General features: G+C 53.3%; 1 long non-coding RNA gene across 2 annotated transcripts; it reads left to right on the top strand.

Annotated features, from left to right (window-relative positions):
- Positions 1–683: 683 nt before the first annotated feature.
- LOC102901304 lies at positions 684–11,352 on the top strand. 2 transcript variants are annotated; one of them, XR_442282.5, is made up of 3 exons: positions 684–3,798; positions 4,089–4,977; positions 8,197–11,352. It is a non-coding gene; the product is annotated as an uncharacterized LOC102901304 (long non-coding RNA). The 2 variants fall into 2 exon arrangements; XR_002151360.3 differs by having other exon boundaries at positions 710–3,798; positions 4,804–4,977.
- Positions 11,353–26,440: the final 15,088 nt, after the last annotated feature.

Raw genomic sequence — 26,440 nt, 5'->3', positions numbered from 1 at the left:
AAAGCCCACACTCAGGCCTTCATCTTAGTTCTCCTTTACCCACACCCTCCTTTACCCTCTCTGCTTCCTGTGGTTGGACTGGGAAGGGTTAAGCTTTGTAAGGAGAGAGTCTAATATGGGGCTGGCCCTGGGCACTGGCTGCAGTATCATTGAAAAGATCCGGCCTTACTGTCTCTCTCTGGGAGGGGGTAGTTAAGGACCCGGAGCAGGGGGCTGGAGGCTAATTAAGGGAATTTGAGGAGGTCCTTTATGGCCAGGAAGCTACCCCTCCTCATACCCCGGAGTGAGGCCCATTGTGTGGGGACTTTGTGGGGCCAGAACTGGAAACTCATTACTGGGAAGGCTTTAATGCTGGGGCCAGGGCAGGTGGTGGGGGATGGTGAGAGAATGTAACCTGGGGGGCCCAGTACCTCGAGGGTGGCAGTGTGGGTGGGAAGGGTTGGTGGGAAGAGGAGGGAGGGCTCCCCAGGTACCCCCAGCTCCCCGCATCCTTTTGAGATTCCCACCGCTGGACCCCCTCAGCTCTGCTGTGGCCTATGGCTTTTCATTCCTATGTGATTGCTGTTTCTAATTCATGTAGGGCTAAAAGCCATGGGCTACAGTGAGGGGCGTGCTCCTTCTGAGATCTGCACCTCCCTCCCCACAGGACCAGGCTGGGAGCCAGCCACAGAGGGGGCACCAGGAGAGGTTTCCACTTGGGGATGGGGCCTGCAGGGGATCTGGTAACCTGGGGTCTGGGGCCAAGGCTGTGTGAGCTGGGCCAAGTCACTTCCCCTCTCTGGGCCTGGTCTCTCACTCCGAAATGAAGAGGCTGAACTGGTGATTCCAGAGGGAGATTCCTTCTGAGGATGGAGACACATTCAGGGGGTGCTGAGGTCTGTAAGTTGGTTTCCTGCCCCCCCACCCCCTTGCCATGTTGAGGACTGGCTCATGCTCAGAGATTTGGGGGCTAGAGTCAAGGGCATGGGACCACACAGCCCTCCGGCCTTCACTCGGTGCCCCCAGGACAGCCTGTGCTTCTCGGCCTTGCTCACTTCTCTGTGGTCAGCTCAGAATCCACAGCCTTAAACGGGAGAACTCAGGCCGGCCACTCAGGGAGAGGAAGTTCAGTAGCGTGAAACTAGGAAGGCAGCCTCTCCCCGTGGGCTGCGACATGGAGTCCGGGGTTGCTAGCGCCTGGTCTGCTACCCCATCCTGGCATTTGTCACCCTCTCCCCGGATCTGGGAACAGTACCTCCTCTCCCTATCCCGCACCGTCTGCCACTCACCTTGCCTGACTCCCCAGGCCCATTCTCCCTCTCCCGTTCCTGTCCTATCCCCTAACTCCCATGCAGATCTGCATCTGCCTAACTCCATCCCAGCCCTCCTGGAAGGCTCCAGCTGATGGAAATACGGCGGGCAATCTGGCTGGAGCAGCCGTGGAAGCACCCTCGCCTCCCCTCCAAGCCCCCCAGTCTGTCTAAGACCACTAAAGAATCAGAGGGTACGGTAGTTGGTGTTGAGAACCAGGAGGCAAGTTACTTACAATGTCTCGGAGCCCTTCATCTCCCTGGCCAGCATTCGCCTAGTGTTGGCTCTGTGCCAGGCAAGACTCTATCCGTCTTACCTGTGCTCATTTAATCCTGGAAACAACTCTTAAGAACAAAGTACTATGATTATCCCATTTTACTTTGGGAGATCTGAGGCAGAAGGGAGCCAAGAAACGAGCCCGAGTTCATAGGGCTAGTAAGGGGCAGAGGCAGCGATTTGAACCTGGATTCTTACCACATCGTGCTGGATGTGGGGAGAGCCAACAAGGTGGCACGGGAGAGCACTCTGGAAGCTGGAAAGTGCTGGATGCATGTCCCCAGACTGGCTCCGTGGCCCAACTCTAACCATCCTTCGTCCATCGCTGGTTTCCCTTTTTCGGCAACAGCAGAGGGGGAGAAAATCAAAACAATAGGAGAAGCAAAGAGAAAGCCCAAGCCAGCTGGGTTTTTGCTGGGGCTGCTCCAAGCCACTTCCCCTCTCGCCCCAGCTTCGGTGGTGCAAGGAACAGGGATGAGACTTGCCGGGCTTTCTCACTTTCCCTCTGGGTCCTCTTGCCCAGAGATCAGAGGTGGCTACCACCTTTCCCCACCTCTCTCCTCATCCAGCTGCCCCTGGCTCCGAATGAGCCTATCCTCTGTTCCTTCCTCTGTGCGAGGACATCCAGGCACCCGACTTACTCCCCTTAGCTTCCGGATCTAATGGGCAAGTCAGGTTGGAACAGCGCCCCCTTCCTGTCTCTGCAGCTGGGTCCCTCACAGGAATCCTGTTGCACGGTTGGTTTGCCAGGGAGTCCCCCGCAATGGGCTGGGCCTAGAGGAAGGGAACAGGGGACCATGCCAGATTTTACCTCCGAAAAGCTCCAGCAAGGCAAGGCTCTGAGGAGCCGCTGCTGGGTACACGTTTGTCCAATGAATTGTGAACTGGGAGAAAAGGCGGGTGGGGTAAAAGCAGTAAGTTGCCACAAACAGGGACACAGAGCAAGCCCACCCTTCCTGGGCCTGGGCCTAGGGTGCTTCTGGGGTTACAAGGTTGCAGCTTGTCTCTGTTCTTTGCCTCTTGGCCACTGCCAGTGGTGCAGGCCTGGCAGAGATATGTAATTATATGTTTCACATAATTGTTAAACTGCATTGAATAGGCAAGCTGGCCTCATGCCCTTTCTCCCTGGAGGATTCACGGATCAGAGGGCTGCATCTATCCTGTTCCCTGCCTGCAGACAGCTGAAACCAAAAATATTCTGAACCTCAGTCTTTTTCACAGTCCTCAGAGCTACCCCAGTATAAGCCCTCCCCCTTTGAGAGCGTGGGCCCACACTTAACAACACAGATTCAAGTGAATCTCTCCGGTTGTATTTGCCCTGTTTTTAGTGGAAGTGGAGTTTCACTGCTAAAAGTCTGCTCCTTTTAAGCGCAGACTATTGAAAGAAAACATCTCTGTCCCATCATTAGAAGGGGATAGCACGGACCATTGGCCTCTGGAAGACCTTCTAGCACTGATAGCCTGGACCACCGCGTTCCCAGCTCCTGCTGAATGCTAAGCTGACGACCCTGGTCATGCTTCCAATGACTCTTTAGATAGGCCAGCCTCTGCCAAGCGGTGGGCCTCCTGGAAGGCCCAGGGCATAAAAACACATCAAGACTGTTAGTGCCCTGACCCTTCCAGCTCCCATGGCGCCTGAGTCCCCCGGAAGCATCGGTGAATGCCTGTTTGTCCTAGTAGTCTCGGAAAGGTGGGAGGAGCGTCCCCGCTTTCTCCATAGGTGGGCAAGCGAGAAATGAGGGGGGGCTGGCCCGGAAGCCCTCGAAGGCAGAGAGGACCTTGGCTCCAGATTCCAAGGAGTTCAGTCAGCCAGAGGCTGGAAGTCAGTCTCAAGCAGGCCAAGAAGGAGTTAACCTCCAAGGAGAACGAGGGCTTCTCCCAGACCGGAGGCCTGTGCCCAGCTTCGCCTCTGCCAACTCCGGGAAGAAGTCCTGGGATCTGTAGTTTGTGCCACCACCCACCCCTGGCCTGCCTGTTTATCAACAACGTCTTGGGGACTACAGTTCCCAGAAACCTGCAGAGGCCAGGCTTTGGGGGAAGGGGTGGGGTGTGAGGCTCGGTGGCAGCAGGAGGGAGAGGGAGGAGGTGGGGAGAGAAAACCCAATTCACCCCCTTCCTTTTTAATTCTTTCTCCTGGTGTGTCTGCTCCACCGCCCGAGCTAATCCCCCAAATCCGGTCTCCTAAGCCGCAGCTGCTTTCCTTCGCAGTGATGAATGGCTCGGGGAGGGAAGGTGAATTCATATTTTAATTACTGAGGCGCGGTGCTAAGGGGCGCTGGGGAGGGGGCGGGGGTTCAGCATTGTTCTGGAGGCGCGCTGGGTCACTTCTCCTTTGCCCTTTACCTGGGGTGGGGGTGGGGCAGAGTGAGGCTGGGGGGCGCCTTCTCCGCCGCCACTCTGCTTCTGCTTTGGGAGGTGAGGTGAGGGGGGTGGGAGGGAAGACCTCTCTCTCCCTTCTTTTTTGTTTGGCAGAGGATTCCAGGCATGTCCCAACACTTGTAAATATCTCCCTACCCTTCCAGCCCCCACTGCCGTCCACTTTGGTGGAGGACATTGCCCAAATCCGAGGCACTTAGGAGTTCCTGGTCTGCCAGCATGAAGCCGTGGCTGTCTCCTCCCCCAGTGTCTAGCTTGCTCTGGGACCCTCTCTCTCTTGGTCCCTCCAACGTGTTCAAGCCGTCTCTGACCCACTGCCCCAGTTTGGCTGGACGTGCTAGGGCTGCCCCCCCCCCCTGCCCCGGGAGGGTACCTGGTATAGAGAGGAGAAGAAGGGTTGAGGGACAGGGGAAGGGGTCAACAGGAAGGCTGGGAACCCCCTGGTGGTTGGGGATGATGAGCTGTGGGTTCACACCTCTGCTCAGCTCCCACAGAGCTGGCCAAGCAGAGGCTCTTTCTCGCCTCCATACCCCAGATCATCTCAGATCTGAGCTGGGGACAAAGGCCAGAGAGGCGGATGGGGAATACATCCAAGCCACCAGCTTGCAGTCAGATGCAGCCAACTGTGAGTTAGCGGGGGGATCTGTCCTGTGTCCACCTTCCTTTCCTTCCTATGCGGAGTTGATGGGGGCCATCTTTCTATCCCTTAGCCTCTCCTGGGCTAGAGGCATGGAAGCTGAGGCCGGAGGGGAAGCTGCAGGATGGGAGGGGAAGTTTCCATCACGAACACAGATAAGTAGGGGCTGCCTCCAGGCGCTGGTCCACTTGCTTCATTGAAACTCTGCACTCTGCCCATTTCAGACACTCAAAACCCTTTCTCCTCAAGTAGACAGAGCAGGAGGAAGTTCATCAGGACCTACCTTTTCCAGGAAGCCCTCCTGCTGGTGCTGAGACACTCTGCAAAGTGTGAAGGGATCGAGGCAGTGTGGGCAAAGCAGAGAGAGACGTGGAGGCACAGCCCCGACAGCTCCCCAGGTACCTGCCAGCATCGCAGAGGGATCCTGAAGGCTGAGTGGGACCCCGAGCAGGAGAGATAACCCTGGAATGGGAAGGCATTCTCTACTCCACAGCTCCCCACTTTGGGGACCGGCCCAGGGACCTGTATCATGCACAGAGCCCAGACTGCTTTCAGGGCTTGTAGTCCCACTCCTTATAGGGAAGACGACCTTGTCGGGCCCTGGTAGGGAAGGCAGAGGACAATCAGAGCACTTTATATATCAAAGATATATATATATTGGCTTTATCCAACCCTCTGGAAACTCTGATGTGTAGGTCCTGGTTCCTCCAACCTCTAGCCCCAAACTTCCCTACAGTTAGCAAAAAAGGCAGGATTTTCTTATCTCTCCCAAAGGACCTTGGGGAGGAACAGTCACTTCAGGGGGTACGCTTTGCTGGGGTTTTCTAAAAGATTTTTTTGAAGTGTATTTACTTATTTTGAGAGAGAGAGAGAGAGAGAGAGAGAGAGAGAGAGAACACGCGCGTGCGTGTGCACAAGCAAGGGAGGGACCGAGAGGGGAGGGAGAGAGAGAATCCTCAGCGGGCTCCACACTGTTCAGTGCAGAGCCTGACTCCGGGCTCGGACCCACGAACCATGAGATCGTGACCTGAGCAGAAGTCAAGAGTTGGATGCTTAACCAACTGAACCACCCAGGCACCCCCACTTTTACTGTTTTTTTTTGGAAAGAGCAGACGTTGGAGGGGAAGTATGGCAGGGAGAAAAGAGGATCTATGCACCTTGGGGCCAGAGACCCTGAGCTGCGCCTGGACCCAGGCTTGGGGTGGGAGAGTCATGGTCAAAGCGACTTGCCTGGCTTGTTTTAACTACGAATTCCTTCCCCGGATCAGCTTTGTTGTGCCTACTGATTTCTCCCCATGTTATTTTTTCCTGTAATCGACGAAACACTGTGTTGATAGTACCCTTGACATATATCCCCCTAAGCAAAGGAAGTGGATGCATTACAATTACTGATTACAAGGAAACCCAACTGTTCTCCCTCCCGTCTTCCTGATCAGACCAGGATTTCTAGTGCCCTTCTGGCCCTTTAGGTAACCCCTTGGTACACTGAAATGAGGAAGTGAAAGCCCAGAGAGGCACAGCCACTTGCCAGGGTGACACAGCATGCCGGCGTCAGAGCCAAGAATAGAGCCCAGGCCATCTAAGCCCCAGTTTAGATCCCAGTCGCTCTAGGTTTGTCACGGGAGGGATCCAGAGATAGCTGCAGGAGATAGATCTAGAAATATGGTAGTTGCGTCCCGGCTCTGTCTATATATATCCTGGAGATTGCTCTCTGCTCTCTATATATACTCCAGGAGAGTGGGTATGTGGAGGATGCTGGAAATCGGGTGATTAAATGGCCAGTCTACCTACCCATGCTGACTCAGGCTGGGCCTCCTGCCCACCCAGCTGGCCATTGGAAATGCACTGCACCTATTAATTACAGTCATTAGCTGTATTACCAGGACACTTGGAGGGTAAGGGAGGGGAGAATCCTGACGGGACCCGGCTCCGCTGTGGGCACCGTGCTTGGTGAGGAGGGCCTGCCAGCCGGGGCCCTCTGCTCGGCCTGCGGAAACGCGAAGCTTGTCCAAAGGAGCAAAGTTGGCCAAACCTGTGGAACTGTCCAGAGAGCCGTCGCCTGGGCCTTGCCAGGTTCCTCAAATACAGGGGGACCATTTGCAGGTGTGTTTAGTGTTTGCGGCCTGGGACACCCGATGCAGGGCCGGGCCGGGGACATGCCTCACGCTTCCTGATTCCTGACTTCAGCATAGCCCCACACCTCCCTCCTTCCTCTCAGCATTTGGGCTGCCCCCCAAATTCTTTCTAAAGAGAAAAATGATCCAAACCAGGCCTAGGATGGGAGCCTGACCTCCACGCAAAGTGCTCCCTTGGTGCCCAGCTGCTCTGCTTCGGCCGACTTGAGTGTACATCTGCTCCCTCTGGGGCAGGCTAGGGGCAGAGGAAGGGCAGAGAAGCGAGCTGGAGGACTCTGCAGACTGGGTACCCACCTCCTGAAGCCCGCTCCCAGCCCTAGCCAGACTGCCCCCGCTCCCAGAGGGGCGCCCGCCTCCAGTGCTGGGTGCCCGGGCACCGTGTCAGCCGGGAGTGGAGATAACATGCCGAGCCGGGGCGAACCCAGCCTCAGCCTCTCTCTCAGCCTTACTTTCCTGCCAGGGAAGAGACTATATCTTTACCCTTATGTACCTACCTCCCCACCCCGTTGCCCAGCATAGCTGCTCAATAAAATAGCCTGTTGGCTAAAAGAATTCTCCGCTGTCTGTTCTCTGCACGAGGAGGACCGGGATTTGTGCTGCTCTGAGCAAAGAAAGTCCATTCTGTTTTCTATAGGTTTCCTGAAGGGTATTAAGCAGATGGGGGCTGCGAGGAAAGGGGGGGGGGACCCCGTGACTCAGTTCCAGGTGTCAAGGCCAAGGCTGTTGGATGCAGGCCCACAAAGTCCCGCATTTGTTTGTTTGTTTTTTAACGTTTTTTATTTATTTTTGAGACAGAGAGAGACAGAGCATGAACAGGGAGGGGCAGAGAGAGAGGGAGACACAGAATCAGAAGCAGGCTCCAGTCTCTGAGCCGTCAGCCCAGAGCCCGACGCGGGGCTCGAACTCACAGACCGTGAGATGGTGACCTGAGCTGAAGTCGGATGCTTAACCGACTGAGCCACCCAGGCGCCCCCAAAGTCCCGCATTTGGATCATTGGACTGTGTGACCTAGAGGAGCGAGTGGAAGCCCCCACCCCTAACCCGGGTCAGGTGGCACGGAGCTTCCTTTGGGCCGGCTTGCTTCCTGTTCCCCAACCACAGGTGTGTGGTGGTGAGGTGAGGCAGAGCGGGCAGGAGAGGAACAAAGGCAGCAGTAGCTGGGGCTCCCTCTTCCCCACCCAGGACTCACCCAGGCTCCGATTTGAGGAGTGACATCAGCTCCACAGAGATCCGGAAATGCTGAACTTTTCACAGAGGCTGTTTGTTTGATGCCTGTCCCAGCCCCACCCCCACGCCCACCCCCACCCCCACCCCCCCAACCTGTGTGAGAGGTTTGGCAGGGCCTGGCAGGCTCAGGGAGTGGTGGTGGCTGGCCAGATCCGGAGGGCTCTGGGAATGTTAACCCCAGCTTGCATCTCTCTCTCTCTCTCTCTCTCTCTCTCCTTCCTCCTGCCCCTCTTCCTCCCCTGCCTCTCCCTGCAGATCTTCTCCGGTGAGCATCCCCCCAGCCTGGCCCAGGGCATGCCCCAGTTCACTTTTGCCTGCTTCTGTGGCCTCCACGGCTTCTGCAAGATGAAGAGGAAGAAGGAGGAAGTTCACAGACAGCGGGAAACGGCCGTGTGAGCCGGACCGGGCCCCTTCTGCAGCCTCCAGCAGGTTCCAGGCCTGAGGGCGCGCCCACATCTGGAAGGACCCGCCTGGCCTTCTGGAGACCGGGAGACAGAGAAGCCTCGGGGCAGCCCCAGGAGTGAAACTTCTTTCCTGCCCTCAGGGCTCCAAGCCCTCCACTCAGGGTGACTCCTCGGCTGAGGGATGTGCCGCCTTGGTGGGCTAGGAGCACTGCTCCTGGATAGGAAACTGGACCTCCTAGCAGCCCCCACGCCGGGGGAGGCCTCAGGCAGGCCGGGCCGAGTGGAGGTGTAAGAGGAGCCCCCCTCCAAAGCCAGGATGCAGTCTCTCCTGGGAGCCCGGGACTTGAGGCAGGAGCCTCTCCGCAGGAGCATCCCTGAGAGAGGGGTCCTTTCCTGTCCCCTCCCAGCGTTCTCCTGGGCCAGGTGGAGCCAGGACCAAGGCGGGCAGCCAGGTTGGGAGTCGGATGGCAGAGTGGGGACAGTGAGAGGCAGGCAACGTCCTCGTGGCAGGAGGCCAGCTCGGTGTCCCCTGGGCGCCTCCCTCTCCCGAACTCCAGAAGGCAGCTTTCTCTCCAGGCCTGGCCTCGCAGACCCTCTGACCCCTGTCACGCCTCCTTGCAGCGGCACAGATGTGGGGGCCTGTTTCCCAGGCCCCGACTCCCCTTCTTGGGAACTGTCATCCAGGACCAGACTGTGGGGCCCCCTTCCTGGACTGTGCCGTGTCCTCCCTTTATTCTCCTGTCTCCTCGCCTCGCCCACCTGCCTCTACTTTCTCTTCTCAGAAGCCATAGAGAGGGAAGGGCTTGCATGTTGTGCCTTTGGGGGAAACGGGGTAGAGGGACCCTCTAGGACCTGCCTTGCCTTTTCCCCCTAATCTCTGCACTAACCTCAATCTTCCAGGGTCAGTCTCAGCCCCCTCTCCCAGCCTATTTCCAGCTGGTAAGAAGCAGACAAAACCCCCTTTCCTTCTTCCTTCCTTCCCTCCTCCCTCCTCCCATGTGATCTAACTTACCCTTCTGTCACAGTGCCCGAACCTCTCGGGTGCTAGAGGGTCACACGGGCAGCAATGGCAGTGGCAGAGACACTTTGGGCAGATTCTGTAACTTTAGCAAGTCTGCCCTCTCCTTCAGCACAGAACAGGTCGGCCCAGGAACAAAGTCAGATGCCCGGTAGCCTCTGGGGACAGAATATTCTTTCTGACAGTTAACAGGTGGGCTGGGGAGAGGAGGTCAGGATCCCAGGACAGAAGGTGGGGCTGTGTGCCCTTTTCCTTGGAATGTGCCTCTCTGGGCAGTCAGGGAGGGCAGAAGACCACCTGTGCTGGTTCATCCGGAACCTGGGAGAAGCAAAGGCACATTCTGTCCTCGAAGCTTTTCTTTGCCTGTCCAGCTCATGCACCATGCTCAGGGGCATTTCCTGAGCTTCCGGCAGATTTGGTGGGAGACAGGTCATCTTTGTGAAGCCAGAGCACCGCTTCCGATCCCTCTCCTCCCATCCTCCAACCACCTCCTTTGCCTCTAGCACCCAGCCCCAGACCTGTACAATCTGTTAGTTCCTTTTATATCCAAAGAACTATAAACAGAAGTCCTTCCCTCAAGGAAACAGCAATAAAGGCCAGTGGGGTCACAAGGGACAGAGGAAAAGCTCCCCGGTTCTTTGGCCTCTTGGACGGTAGAGGCCTTGGGAGAGGCAGAGACGGGCAGAAAACGCTTTCAAGGGTACCTTGATCGGGCGGCAGGGGAGCCCGCCTGGAGGGCATGTGTGTCCCTAGCGGTGGCCTGTGAGGCTGCAGGCTTACAGAAGCCACTCTTGCGGTGGAGGATGAAATTGTATCCCTGGAACCTCAGAGGTGTTGGGTGTTAGGTCCTGACCACATGGGCTCACCCGGAGGAAAGGTCAGGAGAGGTGGCGAAGGAGGGTTTTGCCCCTGCGTACCTCTCGGGGCTCGGCAGCGATGTCCGCTGCAGGGGTCTGGCAGTAAGCCCGTCCAGAGAGCTTCTTCCCCCAGGGAGAACTCCTTTGACTCCAAAGGGATACCGGATATCTGGAGCCCCTGCTACGGGAGCATGGGAGAGGTCCCAAGGTCAGGGCATCACTGGTCTGAGTGGAGGGCTAGCCGTGCCTGCAGACAGCAGCCCGTGGCCCCTCCTTCATCCTGGGTGAAGGTGGGGGCAAATGCCTTGCTGAGTAGGAGGCGGCAACAGCTTTGAGCCAGACACACCCCTCGTCCCACCGTCCCTCCCTCGGTCTCCTTCTCAGGGAAATGGTGACTTGGCTCCTCTCAGCGCCTGGAGCCGATCTGGAGACCTGTGCCTGCCCGTCTGCCTCTGGGTGAGCCCAGGGGAGAGGTTTCATCCAAAAATGCAGAAGCAGCTCTCGTGTCCACAGACTGTGTGCCCCAGGCCTCTGGCTCACAGTCCGGGCTTTTCTTCCTTCTGTTTCTTTTGGGGCATCGAGGTCTGGCCACCCTGTTTATTGCCCTGCCCTGAGGCTCCTCCCCAGGGGACAGGTTGGACCATTTTGCCCTCCCCGTTCCTAATTCCCTCCACCCCACAGTTCTCTCCCAGACTACCTTGAGGAGGGGGACGGGAACTCCTGGGTGGAGGAAGGGGGCACAAGAGTCGATGGTTCTGGAAGGAGGCCGGCCTCTCCTTCTTGCTGTGTGGCACTGAGTCCTTGCTGGAGGGCGGGAGGCCCTGGCCTCCCTGGGCCTCAGTTTTCCCCTCTTGTGCTGCGGGCTGTTGAATGGGGGATAAAGAAACGTGAGGGGTGCATGAGCTTCTTGTGACTTGAATGTTGTCTGGGGCCAGGCCCTAGGGACCCTGAGGGGCTTCTTGAAGTCTTTTCTTTTCTTTTCTTTTCTTTTCTTTTCTTTTAGTAGAATATCATTTCCTTCTCCACTCCCAGGGAAGGGCTTTTTGGATGTCGCAGGAGTCAACAGAAATATATACAGAGATTGTTATTTTTGAAACAAATAAAAAGAGCAATAATGTAACTGAAATATGCACGAAGTACCACAGTGGATGCAAAGGGCATTGAGCTGGGAACCAGATCTCCTGGGTTCTGGCCCTGCTGCTTAGACACTGATGACAGTGTGATCTTAGGCTAATCGTGTCCTATTTCTGGGACTCAGTCTCCTCCCACCAACGTCCTCTAAGTACCCCCCATCAGAGGCCAGGACTCTGTGGCCCTGGGCAGTCGAGCCTCAGTGAAGCTCAGGGCCGAGGAGGCACAAGCGTTGTAGTCTCCTGGGCTCTGTGTCTGCAGCTCCGTGTGGGGAGGGCAGGTGGGAGCCGTACGGCAGGTCTAGGCAATGGCGAGGGTGGTGAGAGGGACAGCCAAGGCACCCATAGCTTCCGCTCGAACCCTCCCCCAGGGCCCCGAGCAGTTCTGCCTCTCCTCCTTCCTGCAGCCGGGCCTGTCTAGGCCGCCTCAGGTGCCGCTTTTGTGCACATTCTCTTACACACACACACTCCACCCCTGGCAGATGGGATCTCAGAGGACCAGCTCGGGGCCCTGGCTCTGTAACCCATGGGCTCCCCTCTACCCAGCTGCTGGTGAGCCCGTCTCCAAGCTGCTCGAGCCACCCCACCTCACTACCTTGCCTTCTGCAAGGGGAAGTCAGGCTCCAATCTGCCCGGCCTGCAGAATGAATGTGCATTTCTCTGGGGGGTTGGGATGTGCCCATGGTGGGATGGGCTGATGACTGGCCGTCGTTGGATGGAGAGCTGCCGCCCGCAGGTTCCCAGTGCTCCGCCAAGGCTGGCTCCTGACCTCAGTAACTTGCCTCCTCTCTCCCGGACTCTATAAAAGGTGGTAAGAAGACTCATTTCCTCCCCACCTCATAGGAAGGCACTCGTTACAAGGGCACTTTGTATCAGATGTGCCTAGATGAGCTTGAACTTTTGGAGGCAAACACTTGGTTTACAACGATGAAGATGGGCTTTCACCAGAGAAGGAAACTTCTGGCTGCTGCATTTGGGGGGCTCCCAGTAGGTTGATCCAGAAAGCTGGTGTCCACCCTGGAGGTGGCTGCTGTGCCCAGCAGGTGACGGGGCTGACAACGCCATCAGAACCAAGAACCAGAATCTATTCTCAAAGAACGCTCCATCCCTCCGACACAAAAGCAAGAGCATGAGAGAGCTGTCACCACCATCACCCTGTTCCCAATACAAAGAGCATCCTAAGCCTGCGTGGCTAAAAAAGCTAGGAGCAGGGGGCGGGCTGGTCCGAGTGAGTCCTCTATTCCCCAGGCCATACCCCCTAGGTCAGTGCCTACTGTGTTGGGCTGTGTGGCCAGTCCAGTCTGGGTTCCCTTCTGTAAATTCCTGTAGGATCAGAGCCACAGATCACGAAGAAGAAACAGAAACCTTGGCTATCCACAGGGAAGCCAGGACCATCCGCCAGGAGGGTGAGGTTGGGGGAACTACCCAGCCCATCCCTGGAGGAACTCGTTATCCTGAGGAAGGCATTCCAAAAGCCCGGAGCCCCCAAAGCTGGGCACCTCGACAGCAACTCGAGGCTCTGAAGTTTAAGGGTTTCCTAGTGGGCTACTGGTCTGTCTCCCCGCCCTTCGTGGGCAGCCTGTCCTCCTCCCTCAGTCATTCCTGTGTTCCATCAGACAGGCGGGAGGAAGGCTGCAGGGGAGATGGCAGGACCCAGCCAGATCCTCAGGACTCTCCCAGCCTCCGTTGCCATGGCAACGCTGCTATTTTTATCCCGTTGTTCATGATGCTCAAAGCTCTGACTTTCTCTGTTCCAGAGAGGCCAGGCGGGCTTCTGCCCTCATCCTTCAATGCCGCATCTTCTCCCAGAGCCCTGAGAAGAAAAAAGAGTAATGGAGGAAAGGGGGAACCCACTGGGTCATGCACGCCTCAACCAGGGGAATTGGCGGTGGTTTGCCTCTGCACTTGTGAGCCGTTGGGTTTCGAGCTGGCTTAGGAGCTCTGTTTCATATTTTCAGGGAGATCAAAACTCCCCATGTCTCCCTGAGAGGCTACTCCAGAGGAAAAAGAAAGAGCTGCCGCTCTAGATGAGTTTTTCCTACACGGCTATGACATTGGTCGGGGGTGGGGGGGCGGGGGGTGGTGGCTGCTGCTCCTCTTGGGAAAATCAGACCTGGTTCCAAAGAAGGTCCTGTTGGCACAGGCCAACCCCCGGTCCCTTGAAAGGGCTAGAGAGCTAAGTTTGATTAATTAATCAGATACACTTACCATCACTGGGAAATCTAAACCGGTACTTCCCTTCGCCTCTGCCCCTCCACCAAAGAACTAAGGCAATTTGACTTCGTGTCTTTGTCCAGTCTTTGTGCCCAAAGCAAGTTAGCATACATCCTCCAGGCTGGAAAGCAGATTCCTGGGTTCCTCTCCTTCCTACCCACCCCCACATACAGCCATGTTTCTCTCCAGGCGCTTGAGGTCTTAAATTTTGACAATGCTCTTGAAGTCGGGGTTTGAGGAAAGGATTTCTTAGAGCTGATCATACCCTGTCCCTTTTCCCTGGCCCAGCCTCTGGTCCTCTCCCCATGTCCCCATTTCCACCCCAGTGGTACCCTGAAAGTCAACGGTGCTAACGTTCCCCAGCTGTATGTTCTGATCGTCAGTGAGATTTGAACCCAGCATCTGGGGTGGTTGGGTTGGGGGGACCATTTCATGCACATGCTCGAGACCATGACCCTGGAGACCGGTCCAGGTCTAAACCCAGCAAAGTAGCACTCATACTGTGTTGGACTCCTGTACAGAGGTTCTACCTCAGCTGAACTGACTCCAGGATGGCTAATTTTTCTAGGGTGGCTGGGATGCATTTACTAAGCGTCTAATTGGTTTCATTTTGGCTCAAGTTGCATGGTTTCCTGAATCTATGCACCTGGAGTAAGCACTTTTCTGGTTGCCTCTGAAAAGCATGCCGGCAAATGCTGCTCTGTTAATTGCTGTAATAAACAGACTTTATTATATCCCTTTGCAGTAAATGAATTATGTTGTCAGGGTAGATGGGGCATCCGTGTTTATTTCGCACTGTGATACGTTCCGGCAGCAGAAGCTAAACATTTATTTCTACCGACTCTGCCGGGGAGAGGAGGAAGGTTGGAGACTGGGAGGAAGTCAGGGGCATGGAAGTCAAGTGAGGTGACAGGGCTTAGAAGGAGGCTTGGGGAGACCCACCGAGCCCCTGGAGCTGTGAGCTTCCTATACATCCAGGGCTCCTGCCTCCTGGAATCTCAGAGAAATAGTGGGATCAAGCTGGCTAGAGGAGGTGGGGTGGGGAAACAGGGAAGGTGGTTTAGGATTATAATAGGATCACATAGTCTGAAAAGTGCTTTTATTTTTACAGACGGAATAAAGACCTTTAGTTGGGCTTCTCAGGACTATTGACAGAACAAATGGGAAGGTTCAGATTTACAAGGAGGGCAAAATGCTACCAGATGGCTTCACATTAAGAATAAGAATTATTATATGGTATGTGAGTTATATATCAGTAAAAGTATTTTTTTTTAAATAATTCTTTGGGGTGCCTGGCTGGCTTTGTTGGCAGAGCATGTGACTCTTGATCTCGGGGTTGTAAGTCTGAGCCCCACCTTGGGTGTAGAGATTACTTAAAAATAAAATCCTAAAAAGAATTCTTATATCACGACTCCACTTTGATCGGAGGGACAGAGATTCCAAATTATCACTGAAATAAGGGGCCCTGAGAGGGGCTCGGAGAGCTAGAACCAGAAGGTCTAACCCCAAAGCCAGCATCCTATAGGCATGGAGTGGTTTGGGGCAGGATGAGGCTAATCTATAGTTTAGAGCAGTGGATTCGCTGCTCCTGAAAGGGGTGGCCACCCCTTCTCCTGGTTCGGCTACCATGCTGCCTAGCACGTAAACACTCAGAAAGTGTTTGCGAGATGGTCTGGGGCAGGCAAGTGCCCCACACCTTTCAGCCTTCAGGAGTCGGCCAGGGACGTCTGTCCCTACCCCTTCTGCTGTCAGCACCGGTCCTTACCTCCTTGTGTGGGGAGAGTGTGCCCTGTACTGCTGTCAACTCAAGCCTTTCAATCAAGATCGAGTCCTGACTCAGTGCAAAGTCCCGTGGGAGGAGCTGCAGGAGAAACAGGGACATCAGACATTGCTCTGCTCCTTGAGGAATTCACAATTTAATAAAAAGCAACATGCCAAGGCTTGAGGGATGCAAGAAACCTTAGGAAGAGTGTAGCAAAGTGCTTTAAGGCTGCAGGGACCTGAGAGAGCAGAGCTGTTTGGAAAGTGGGTAAGGATCAGGGAAGGCTTCACAGAGGAGGTGAATTTCAGCTGAGCCTTGAAGGATGAAGAGGAAAAAACCGTTCAAAGCACAGATCCCAGGGACCCTTCTCTCCTTGCCAACAGCTGCAGACATCTGCCCGCAGTCATATGCACAGCCAGAGCCAGCCATGACCTGGCAAGCAAAAGCTATACGTAGCCTCTTCTGTTGCAAGCAAGCCCCGTTGCTCCCAAATCCCTCTCCTCCCCAAGAGTCCGATACCTGAAATTTCATCAGTGCTTCCTCTCTTTTGCTTTAAGCTTTGATCCCCTAGGGTTTGTAATCCAGGAGGGAGGCAAGGACTGGGCAGTCATCAGGCATTTGCCCCACAGCATCACTGGTACATCAGCCTGGGGACGACCTGGTGGGGAAAAGGGGAACAAAGAAAGGTGTAGCTGGGAGGTCTGACAAGGAACTGCCCCTATCTCACGGCTCTGCCCAGCCAAGCTACGTACGCCCATGCCTGCTTATGCTCCAGACCTCCTCCCTCCTTTTCCCTTCTCCTTCCTTTCTCTTTCCAACTACCTTTTCCTCTACCCTCCTTCCAAGGAGACAGTCAGAAAACCTCTGGCAAAAACCTGGGCTGGCAATCCTAAAGCTCCTGTGTTTTTGTCCTGGCTCTGCTCCAGCTAAGGTGCTTGTTGGTGGTAAGACAGACACGTGTCTTTGTCTGTCTGGACCTCGGTTTCCCTGCTTGTAGGATGGGTGGACCTTTGCCTCCCTTCCTCTCAATTGGCTCTGGGGGAAACAGCACCAGACTCGCATTCTGATTTCAATTCTCTTCCCTAGCTGTGGTAGCCTGGAGAACTCAATCTCCCCAAACCGCTCTTTGGCATATGTCAAATGCAGATAATAACGCCCATCCCACAAGTTTTCGTGAGGATCGATAGGACAGCATGTGCTGAAGCGCTTCCTTAGCTCAGGGCCCGGCACCAAGCAGGGGTTAAATACGAGTTAACCCAAAGGGTCACCTGAAACAGGAGTTACAAATGGCAAAAAGTTTTGCATATCTCACATCGTCCCCTGCGTCCGGCACAGTGTCGGTACCGGATAGAGCCAGAGATTCGGTAAACACGATAGAGATTCAGTAAACACAATTCAAGCTGAATTGAAGACGCGTATGGTGAGGTCAGGAATTATTAAATTAGCTCACTTGTATCCTAGATAACTTCTCCTCTCTCCCGTAACAGACGAGAAATAGATACGGATGCCCCTAAATGCAGTGTCGTGGGGCGTGGCGAAAGCCAGCTGGGGATCTTCCAACATCTGATTCTTCCTTCTCCTCCCCCTCCCCGCTTCTTCCTCCTCCCCCTTCCCTCTCCCCCCCCTCCCCCCCCCCAAGGGGCCTAGTGCTCTCGGACACTTTCCACCGCCGCCCAGCCCTCCACTACATTTTGGGGCGCGTCCTGCAGGCGGCGCTCTCCCATCATCTCAGCCTCAGCCGAGTAGGGGCTGGGGTAGGGAGCGAGGGGGTGAGGGGAAGTGTGAAGGAAAAACAGCCCCACGCGTCGTTCACATATTTACATCTGAACTGTCAAAATAGTTATTTTTAAGTCGAGTTCCGTCTGCTGCGGGTTTAGAAGCGGGCGGGGGCGGCGGGGCCGAGCGCGCGTGCGCACAGCGGCGGGCGGGGGGGGGGGGGGTCCGGGCCGCGGCGAGCCCCCGCCCCCCCGCCGGCGTCAGCCACTTCGCTCGCGGCTACGGCGCCAGCGGGAGCCGTCGGCGCGGGCCGGGTGTGCCGTTCCCGGCCGTCCCCGAAGGGGAACGCGCGGCCCAGCCCAGCCCAGCTGGAGATCTGTCCACTTACTGTCTGCTGCACAGGAGGCGCCACGACTGTGGGTCTCCCCCTGCGCCCTCCCCGATCGCCCTCAGTCTGCAAGTTCTTCTCCTTGGCCTGCCTGCATCGCCCCTAGCTACATCGTGGGCCCCATTCCAGATCCAGGTCTGATTCCGAGGACCAGCCCCCGCCCACCCACAGCCATTCACACCACCAGCCTTTGCCAGGACGCAAGGAGCTGGAGGTTCTTCAGGAGCCGGCCGCTGCTGGGGGTGCCTGAAGATAGGGACCCTTGGGTGTGCGGGCAGCGGCGAGAATGACTTAGCCCTAAATGCGCGCAAGAATGAATTTCTCTGTGCAAAGTGAGGGGCCTGTGCGTTTGACACTCATGACGCCTCTTTCTGGCTCTCTCGCTTGCTCTCTCAGGGGCAGTGGGATTTGAGACAGACGCTGGCTGGCCCTGCTGCCATCAATATGTGTCCCAGCCCTGTCCAATGTCTGCTCTGTAATGAGGAGTGTTTCGGAATGTCACCTCTGGTAATGGGGAAGCGGCACCTGTGCACAGCCGGAACCACCTCTCTGTCTTCATTAGGCAGTCCGCAGCCCGGCTGCCCGCGGCCCTCGCTGGGTGACAGATGATGGGGTGATGGGGACGAGGAGTGAGAGCAGCAACCTCCTGCTGTCCAGGATTCATTCCCAGACAATGACTCCGAATGCCCGTCCCTGCCCTCCCCCCAAAAATAGACAGCTGAAAAAAAATGCCCTTCTAGGGCAAGGTGTTGCAAGGACTGATAATAGCTAAAAATGGGGCGAAGGAGAGTTGGAGGAGTCATTTCCAGAAACAGACACCCGCCTAGCCACTGTGGTCTCCTGTCTAGATTGCATTTGGGGGCATCTTTCTCCTCCCTGCCCCGACTGTCTTCACAGGCCACCTTTTGTGTCCCTTCTAATCTGTGCACCATGCAAAAGTCACAGGATTGAAATTCTAATGCTAGGCTTCCCTGTAGCCAGACCTGCGTAGTCCTGCATATTCCAAAAGCAGCAAACCCCTGCTCCTTTTGAATCTCAGCCCTCATAACCGCCTGAGATGGGGGGCATTGAGATCAGCCAAGCCCCAAAATGGCGAGAGACACAGACGTGGCTTCACAGGACCCCTGCTATCATGATAGAAACATCACCATGGAGACCATAGTCCTCTGGTTCAGTTCAATGTTCCCACCCTCCCCCAGAGGCTGTGGTATCTCCATCACCTTGTCCACTGCCCAGGCAAGCATCCTTCCATACTCTCTACGTGATCAGAAGTGGCGGTGGCTTACTACCAGCTTTGGAGGGTTAGGGGTGACGGCGGTGATCCCGTGGAATTTCCTGAGGCAACCGTCTGATCCAGAAGCTGCATGGATAATTGATCTCTTGACTGGAGCTGGTGATAGAAGTGGCTTCGCTTTATCAGGCCCTCACTTTGAAAGGCTGTGAGGGGGTCCCCTGGGGATCCGAGCTCTGCCCATTACCCCTCTTCTCTGTCTCAGTAAAGGGCACCCTTGTCTGCCTACATATTGGAGCCAGGAATCATCCTTCAATTCGAGCCAGAGAGTGATTCCCGACGCCCCTGCATTTGATCCATCGCCAAGTCCTGTTGGCTCTCCCTCCTAACTGTCCCCCCAAATGCACTTCTCTGTGCCTCCACTGCCACCACCTCAGTCCAAGCCTTCTCACCCTGCCCCTCTGCCAAGTCCTCAGTCCACCCCTTCTCGCCCTGCCCCTCTGGTCTCCTCTCTCCCCCACTCTTGCAGCCAACTGGCTTTCCTGTTGCGGGAACGCAAGCCTGACCCTCCCTGACCACCCAGGCTGAATTAGTCCCCCGCCCCCCCAAGACCTTCTCTGTCACATCAGTCTGTCTCATTGTCACACTCTGAAATTTTCTTGTTCGCTTCACTTGCTTGTCTGCTTTCTCCTCCTAGGACATAAGCTCTAGGAGGGCAGGAAGCCCGTTACTTTATTTACCTTTAAATCCACAGCACTGAGAACACTGCCTGGCATGTGGTAGGACTCAGGAAATATTTGTTGGATGAATGAATGAATGCATGCGTGAACGAATGAATGAATGAATGTTCGCTGCAGCCTCAACCTAATGACACCCATGTCCAGTCCTGCACCACTCCTGTCTTTCTCTCCAAAGCTTCTGGAGGCATTTCTCTCAGACATAAATGTCATCATGTCACTCCCCCGCTCAAAGCCCTTTGGTGACAGGCAAAGCGTTCGCAGCTATTGAAGCAGAGTGAAGGGTATGTGTGACTTTCTTTATATTTTCACTTTATATTTGCTTATAATTTCCTTCTGCTTGAAACTGTTTAAAATTAATTGGGTTTAAAAATTATGGAAATAAAAATTGGCCCCCGCTGTCCTCAGGATAAAGCTGAGAGCTCCTGGTGCCCCCCGGGGCCCTTCACTGAGCGCCCCCCACCCCCGCCAACCTGCAGCCTCGCCCCGCAGCTGTCACCCCATTGCTCTGCACACTCAGAGGATCCCCAGGAAACATCTACGCTTCTTAGTACCAGGAACAGATAGAATTCTCTGGAACAGTTCTTTTGTTTTTATTTTATGAGTATGGAATGGACAATTTTTGCGTGGCTGCTGGAAAGCTAGGTCAAATTAGAAATCCTCCTGCAGGTACAATAAACGTGTATACAGGGCATTAGGGCTCCCTTCTCCCTTAGCCTCGTGCTTTGCTCCGTTTTATGTTCCTGCTTGTTCTTTCTTCTATTGCTTCCACCTTGATTATCTTTCTGTGCTGTCCTAAACTCCCGCAGAGCCTCCTTTAAGCCACGGGTATTGACCTTTCCTGGGTTTGAGGGAGAGGACTGGATCTCCCACCATGCCCTCTCCACCCGGTTTGTCTTGTCTTTTATTAACTGTGGCTGCTCCTTGGTGAGTGTTCCTGGTGCTGAATGAACCCTCTCCCCCTCCTGCGCTGTAAGCCCATCCCCTCCAGTGCGTTCTCGTTCTCTCTCTCTCTCAAGTGTTCCTTGGAGGAAGAGCAGATCCCTGATGGTTCTTTACAGGAGGACAAGTTGCTTTCCGTTTCTCTGGCTTCCAGAGCAAAGGTGGGCTAGGACGCTGAATGAGGTTGGGACACTGTCACACCTGTGTCCCCTCCCCACCAAGAGCCCTGGGATAGGACCCTAATGCCTTGGCATAGTAACGGGGCTTTACTTACAACTCACACTTTGGAGCACTTACCCGTGGGCATTTCGTGAAAATAGTGTTTTAAGCACTTGAGATGCACTAATTCAGTCCTCAATAATTCTGTGAAGAAGGTACTATTATTATGTTTCCACTTTATCGACGTGAAAGCCAGGGCCCGGGGGAACAGAGCTTATAGTAAGTGGCAGGTCCAGAGCACAGAGGCGGTCTGACCTCTGTCCACACTGAGCGGTCCACACTCCTGACCACTCTGCATCTGCCTCTCAAGGTCCTCTGGTGGCCTCTGAGCTCCTGGTTGGGACTCTGGCACTCCCAGGGCTCCTTGCCTTCCCTTCACTACTGTTCATGACCATTTCATGGAGAGACTAGGGCCAAGAACCCACAGCATCTCCCTCCCTGCTGGTGTCTCTTCTTCCAAAATGCATCTTGGCCTGCACTGTCAGGCTCGTCTTCCTGATGGCCCTGCTGTCATCACTGAGCGCCCTCTGTCAGCGGCCTCGAGGGGCAACCCATCATTGGCACCAGCGGGCCCCAGAATGGGAGGATCCTGGAGGAAGAAGGGTCCTGGGGGCCTACACCTTACTATGAAATCTTAGGGCTCTCTGGTTCAACTGTATCTATCCACTTCTCAAAGCAATCCTTTGCTGTGGCCAGCCTACTCCGTTCCTTCTCCATTTTCCTTTGTTCACGACGTGTCTTCGCCGAGGATGCCCATCCTCGTGCTTCCTGCCTACCTAGACCTTGCCTACGCGTTAGCTTGCGCTCTGAATTCCACCTCCTCCAGGAAGCTTTCCCTGAACACCTACCACCCCCCAACCAATGGTGATTTTCTTCTCTGCTTCCGAACTCCTGGGGCACCCATGGGTACCACTGTGTTGGTATTCGATTATGAACTTTGCTTTACCTTTTCCCTTGCCTGTTTTTGGTTTCTCCACCTAGAACCTGATCCCTTTGAGGACAAAAAACACATTTCAGTTATCCCTCTGTCACCCACAGATTATTTCTTTCAGGTTTATGCACAATAAATCTCTGTAGGCAGGACTTACAGGACACCAGGAAGGGAGCCCTCCGGATCATGATTTGTCAGTATCCAAGGTTTGCTTTGTCTTCGTAACAGGGCTAGAGGCTAGACCTATGTTGGGTCTAGGGCCATTTTCTCTTCCTTTAAAGGTAGTCCTCACAGGAGCTCAACATGTAAAGCAGGCAGGGGTGGAGTTGTCCTGGTTGCCCTTGAGTGGGGCTGCTCTGTGCCCCCACTCCTCCATGGCAGCTTGGAGGGAATCTTGGTGCTGAAATATTATAATTAAAAATCACTAGGGAAGGGACGCCTGGGTGGCTCAGTGGGTTAAGCATCTCGATTTCTGTTCAGGTCATGATCTCACAGTTCATGAGATCGAGCCTTGTGCAGAGCCTATGTGGGGTTATCTGTCTCCCTCTCTCTCTGCCCCTCCCTCCCTCTCTCAAAAGAAGTAAACTTTTTTTTTTTTTAATCACTAGGGAAGATCACACCAAAATTCGCAAACTTGAGTTACTGGAAGAAGAAACTACATGCACACATTTTATTAAAAGCGTATTTGCTGGTGTGTTTATAAAACAGCAATTAGGCAACTTTTCCCCCCTTTGTTTTAAAAAAAAACTTTTTTTTTAACCTTTATTTATTTTTGAGACAGAGAGACAGAGCATGAACGGGGGAGGGTCAGAGAGAGAGGGAGACACAGAATCTGAAACAGGCTCCAGGCTCTGAGCTGTCAGCACAGAGCCCGACTTGGGGCTTGAACTCATGGACCACAAGATCACGACCTGAGCTGAAGTCTGAGCTGAAGTCGGACGCTTAACCGACTGAGCCACCCAGGCGCCCCACCCCCCTTTGTTTCATACAACTTTGTTTTTGTTCTTTCTCCATTAACCTTGCTCATGCCTTATTCTCTTGAGAAGATGCTTCTGCCAGAGCCCTGACTGCATTTGATTAAACGATCTGTTTACTCCTCCGTTGTCCCCGTTAAACAGGCAGCTCCTTAATAACAGAGACTTCGCTGTGTTTATCTTCCCATCTTCAGGCTCAGCCAGGTGCTCAGTGCATAGTAGGTGCTTGGCAACCGAACCCCCAAAGCACTGAAGTCTCTAGTTATATGGCCACCTCTCAATGAGCTAGACCCAGCTCATCATGACCCCTGTGGATGATTCACCCTGAATTTTAAGGTGAAGTGGCTTTCTCCTGCTGTTCAGCCCTGCTCGCCCCTTCCCCTGCCCAGCTGTTTTAGGCTTGGAGAATATTAGTTCATTTGATTTTTTTCATTAAAAATTTTGTTAATGTTTAGTTTTGAGACAGCACAAGCGGGGGAGGGGCAGAGAGAGGGTGTGTGTGTGTGGGGTGGGGGGGGGGGGACACAGAATCCGGAGCAGACTCCGGGCTCCCAGCTGGCAGCACAGAGCCCGATGCGGGGCTTGAACTCACAAACCGTAAGATCGTGACCTGAGCCGAAGCTGAACGCTTAACCGACTGAGTCACCCAGGTGTCCCTTAGTTAATTTTAATATTAGCCTAAGAAAGATTAATTAGGAAGGCAAATTTGCTCTAAAAGGTGCAATTAATTCCGAAGCCAAATAGAAGAGTTATGGGTTGTCTGCAACGCTGCTGCCTTCAAGTAGTGTGGATAATCAAGCACTGACTAGACGAATACAGAATAATTAAAGCATCAGTGCTGTGTAGACCAAACTCCAAGTGGGCTCATGGCTGAGACAAAAGATTGAGATGGAGTTCGTGCCCGTAAGAGTGAGGTCAAGGGGCGAAACATCCAAAGAGACACCCTGCCCTGGCTCTTCCAGCTCCTAAATCATTCATGAGTCATGTGACTTCCTCTGCCGCCCTCCCCCACACTGGCCTGGTCCAAGTCTGAATCCACTCTTTTCTGGACTGTTGTAACAATTCTCCCAATAGCCTCCAGACTCTGCACTATCAACTCACATCCACTCCGAATCCACCCTAAATTGTATTGGATGCAAAAACACAGAACCCTACAGCCAGCGTCCAACAAATGTAATCTTGCCAAGTCCTACTTCCAAACTTCCAAACTTCCAAATGTGCCTAGAGGTGAAGGGTTCACTCCTCAGCACGGCTCAGAAGCTGGCCCTGACCTGTCCGCTCCCCTACAGACCCCCCCCTCCCCCACTCATTTTCCTCTTGTCTCTTCTATCACCACACTCCTAGAACAGGCTGTCCTCAGCCCCCTTGTTATAGGGCAAATGACCGATCATTCTGGAAGTCTCAGTCTAAATGAATCTTTCAACCCTAAGGGCTTCCAAATCTGGGTTGACAGGAGCACTCTGTTAACAGCTTACCTTATTTTCTCGAAATCATTTGTTTCTCTTGAAGGAGACAATGAGCTCTTTATATGAAGGGCTGTATCTTTGTATTCTCCTATACCAGCTTCTCTTTTTTTAATGTTTGTTTATTTATTTATTTATTTTGAGAGTGAGCAGGGGAGGGGCAGACAGAGAGAGAGAGAGAGAGAAAGAAAGAGAGAGAAAGACTTAAGCAGGCTCCACACTGAGCGCGGAGCCCAACACGGGGCTCCATCACACAACCGTGAGATCATGACCTGAGCTGAAATCAAGAATCAGACACTCAGCTGACGGAGCCACCCAGGCGCCCCTCTACCATTTTCTAATTTAGGCCAAGCATGTTGTCTGTCCTACAGGAGATGATCAATAAATATTTGTTGAAAGAGATGACTCAGTTAATGACTCCAAGGATGATGCCAATTGAATTTGCACATTGAAACCCAAACTTCCTCTTTTCTCCCCTAGTCAATAGTAAATGCAGTTTGAAATATCTGGGGAAATGCCTCGGTTCTCCACTTCCTTCTGCCCGCCTAGCTGAGGCTCAGAGGCAGGTGTCTTCAGGAGGAAAGTCTAGGATAATGGCAAGTGATGCAGACTTCAGCCTGACAGCTGCTGATCTTTGCTTTAGTTGATTTCCCCCTTTGCAAATGGTTATTGGCAATTGAAACTGCAAATCTATCTGCTCCCCTATGTAAATTGCATTTACATTTAAATTGTGCATTCTTCCAAAGGATGGGGTTAGTAAATAACGGCAGATTAAACTTGAGGAGAGGAAATTGTGCCCCACGTCAAACCTGAGACCGAAGTGACATCTGGCTTTTACTATTTCCGTTATTTCAGTTTAATAACAGCATGTGGCATTAAGGGAAAAGAAATTGGATCTACATTTTAATGAAAAGAGGAAGCTCTCAGGGTTTAGATACCTTATCATGTTGAATACCTCGTCAATTGGCAATTAAAACTTGTTTCCCTCAAGAAATGGAATAAAATATCTTTACAGCCATGGGAGGAATAATAAACAAAAAAACAAGCTAATGCCCGGGACTTCACAGATAAAACCAAGAGAAATGGGTGCTGCAACCATCAAAACCGAGTATTTCCGGATACTGCAGAGTACAGGATTTCTTAAACAGAATAATGCTGAGAATAGAATCACGGAGATGCTGGGTGGGATCTACAGGGGAATAATTTCAGACAGAATAGTTTGTGCATAATAGGAGGCTCAACCCAATCAGATCATCTGATTGAATCCTTTGTCAACCTAGCTTCTTTGAAACCGCAGAGGTCTAAGAAAATATTCTAGAAATGCCTGTTTCATCCTAATAGTCTAACTGTTTAAATGGAAGCAGTTCCACCTGCTGGCTGCTTTTTTGTCGAAAGCAATTCCCGGAAATGTAAACAAAATGCGTATGCATCCTAATAACCCAAGCCTATCATTTATTTGCTTTGATTGAAACAAATGTGTCAATTTTCCAAGTCTTTGTTTGGTGAATCCAATGTTTGGATGTTGGCAAATGTTTGCATTACATGTTTGTTTGGAAACTGATGCTCTATTCAGAAACTCTGGAGCTGTAGCCCTCAGAACCACAGCCTGGAATCATTCAATGAGCCTCCCTGACAATACACACAAAATTGCTTAATCTTTTCCCAGAATCCGGATGGTGTTGAAATGGTAGAGTCCCATGGGCGAGTGTAAATGGGATGGGGCCTCCTGAGCAAGGGACTCGGTGTGGAAACTTTGCGGACATGGCTCACGAATAATTAGAACAATGGGAAACATTTAGACAGGGCTTACTATGTGCTAAGCATTTCTTGTGTATTGTACACTCCTTGACGTCCAGTAACAACCTTGTAAGGTGGGTCTGTTGTCATCCCCATTACAGAGGCGGCAAAGGAGATATAATGAGGTTAGTAACTTATCTCACCTGATGTCACCCCGCTGGTAAGAGGCAAAGCCGGGATTTGACTCCGGACAGGCTGGTTCGCTGTCCGTGTAACCCTTTCAGGTGACTCCCTCCCATCCCTGGCATTTAATTAAGACAGTGTGTTTTCCCGTACTTACATTTCATCTTACATAATTGTTTTTAAAGTCTCCGCGGTCTTTTTAAAAAGACTCAAGCTGATGGTTTGAAGGATCTCCTCATTCTTAAATGAGGGATTCTTTGACAAGTTAATATAGCTTCTCCCACTTTCTCAGTTTCCCTAGAGTACATGGCCAAATCACCCATCTACTACTGTCGATCTTTTGATGATGACCTTGGCACCTGAGTTTGTCTGATATTTCCTTTATCTTCCCAGTTTCCTGGCACTGTTTGGTGCCGTAGTATCTCTTTCCCTTCACTTCCTGTACATAATGATAACTTCTCTGCATCTCTTGACATTTCATTGTGGCAGGCTGCCCATAAAATCAACCAGTGCCTCCTTCTGTCTGAACTTAGGTTAAATTAATCATCTGACTTCCACATCAGTCTGTTGCTATGGGGTTGACTGATGTCACA

Source organism: Felis catus, chromosome F1, assembly GCF_018350175.1.
Source record: "Felis catus isolate Fca126 chromosome F1, F.catus_Fca126_mat1.0, whole genome shotgun sequence".
NCBI classification, from domain to species: Eukaryota; Metazoa; Chordata; class Mammalia; order Carnivora; family Felidae; genus Felis; species Felis catus.
This window is presented reverse-complemented; position numbering and strand designations above follow the sequence as displayed.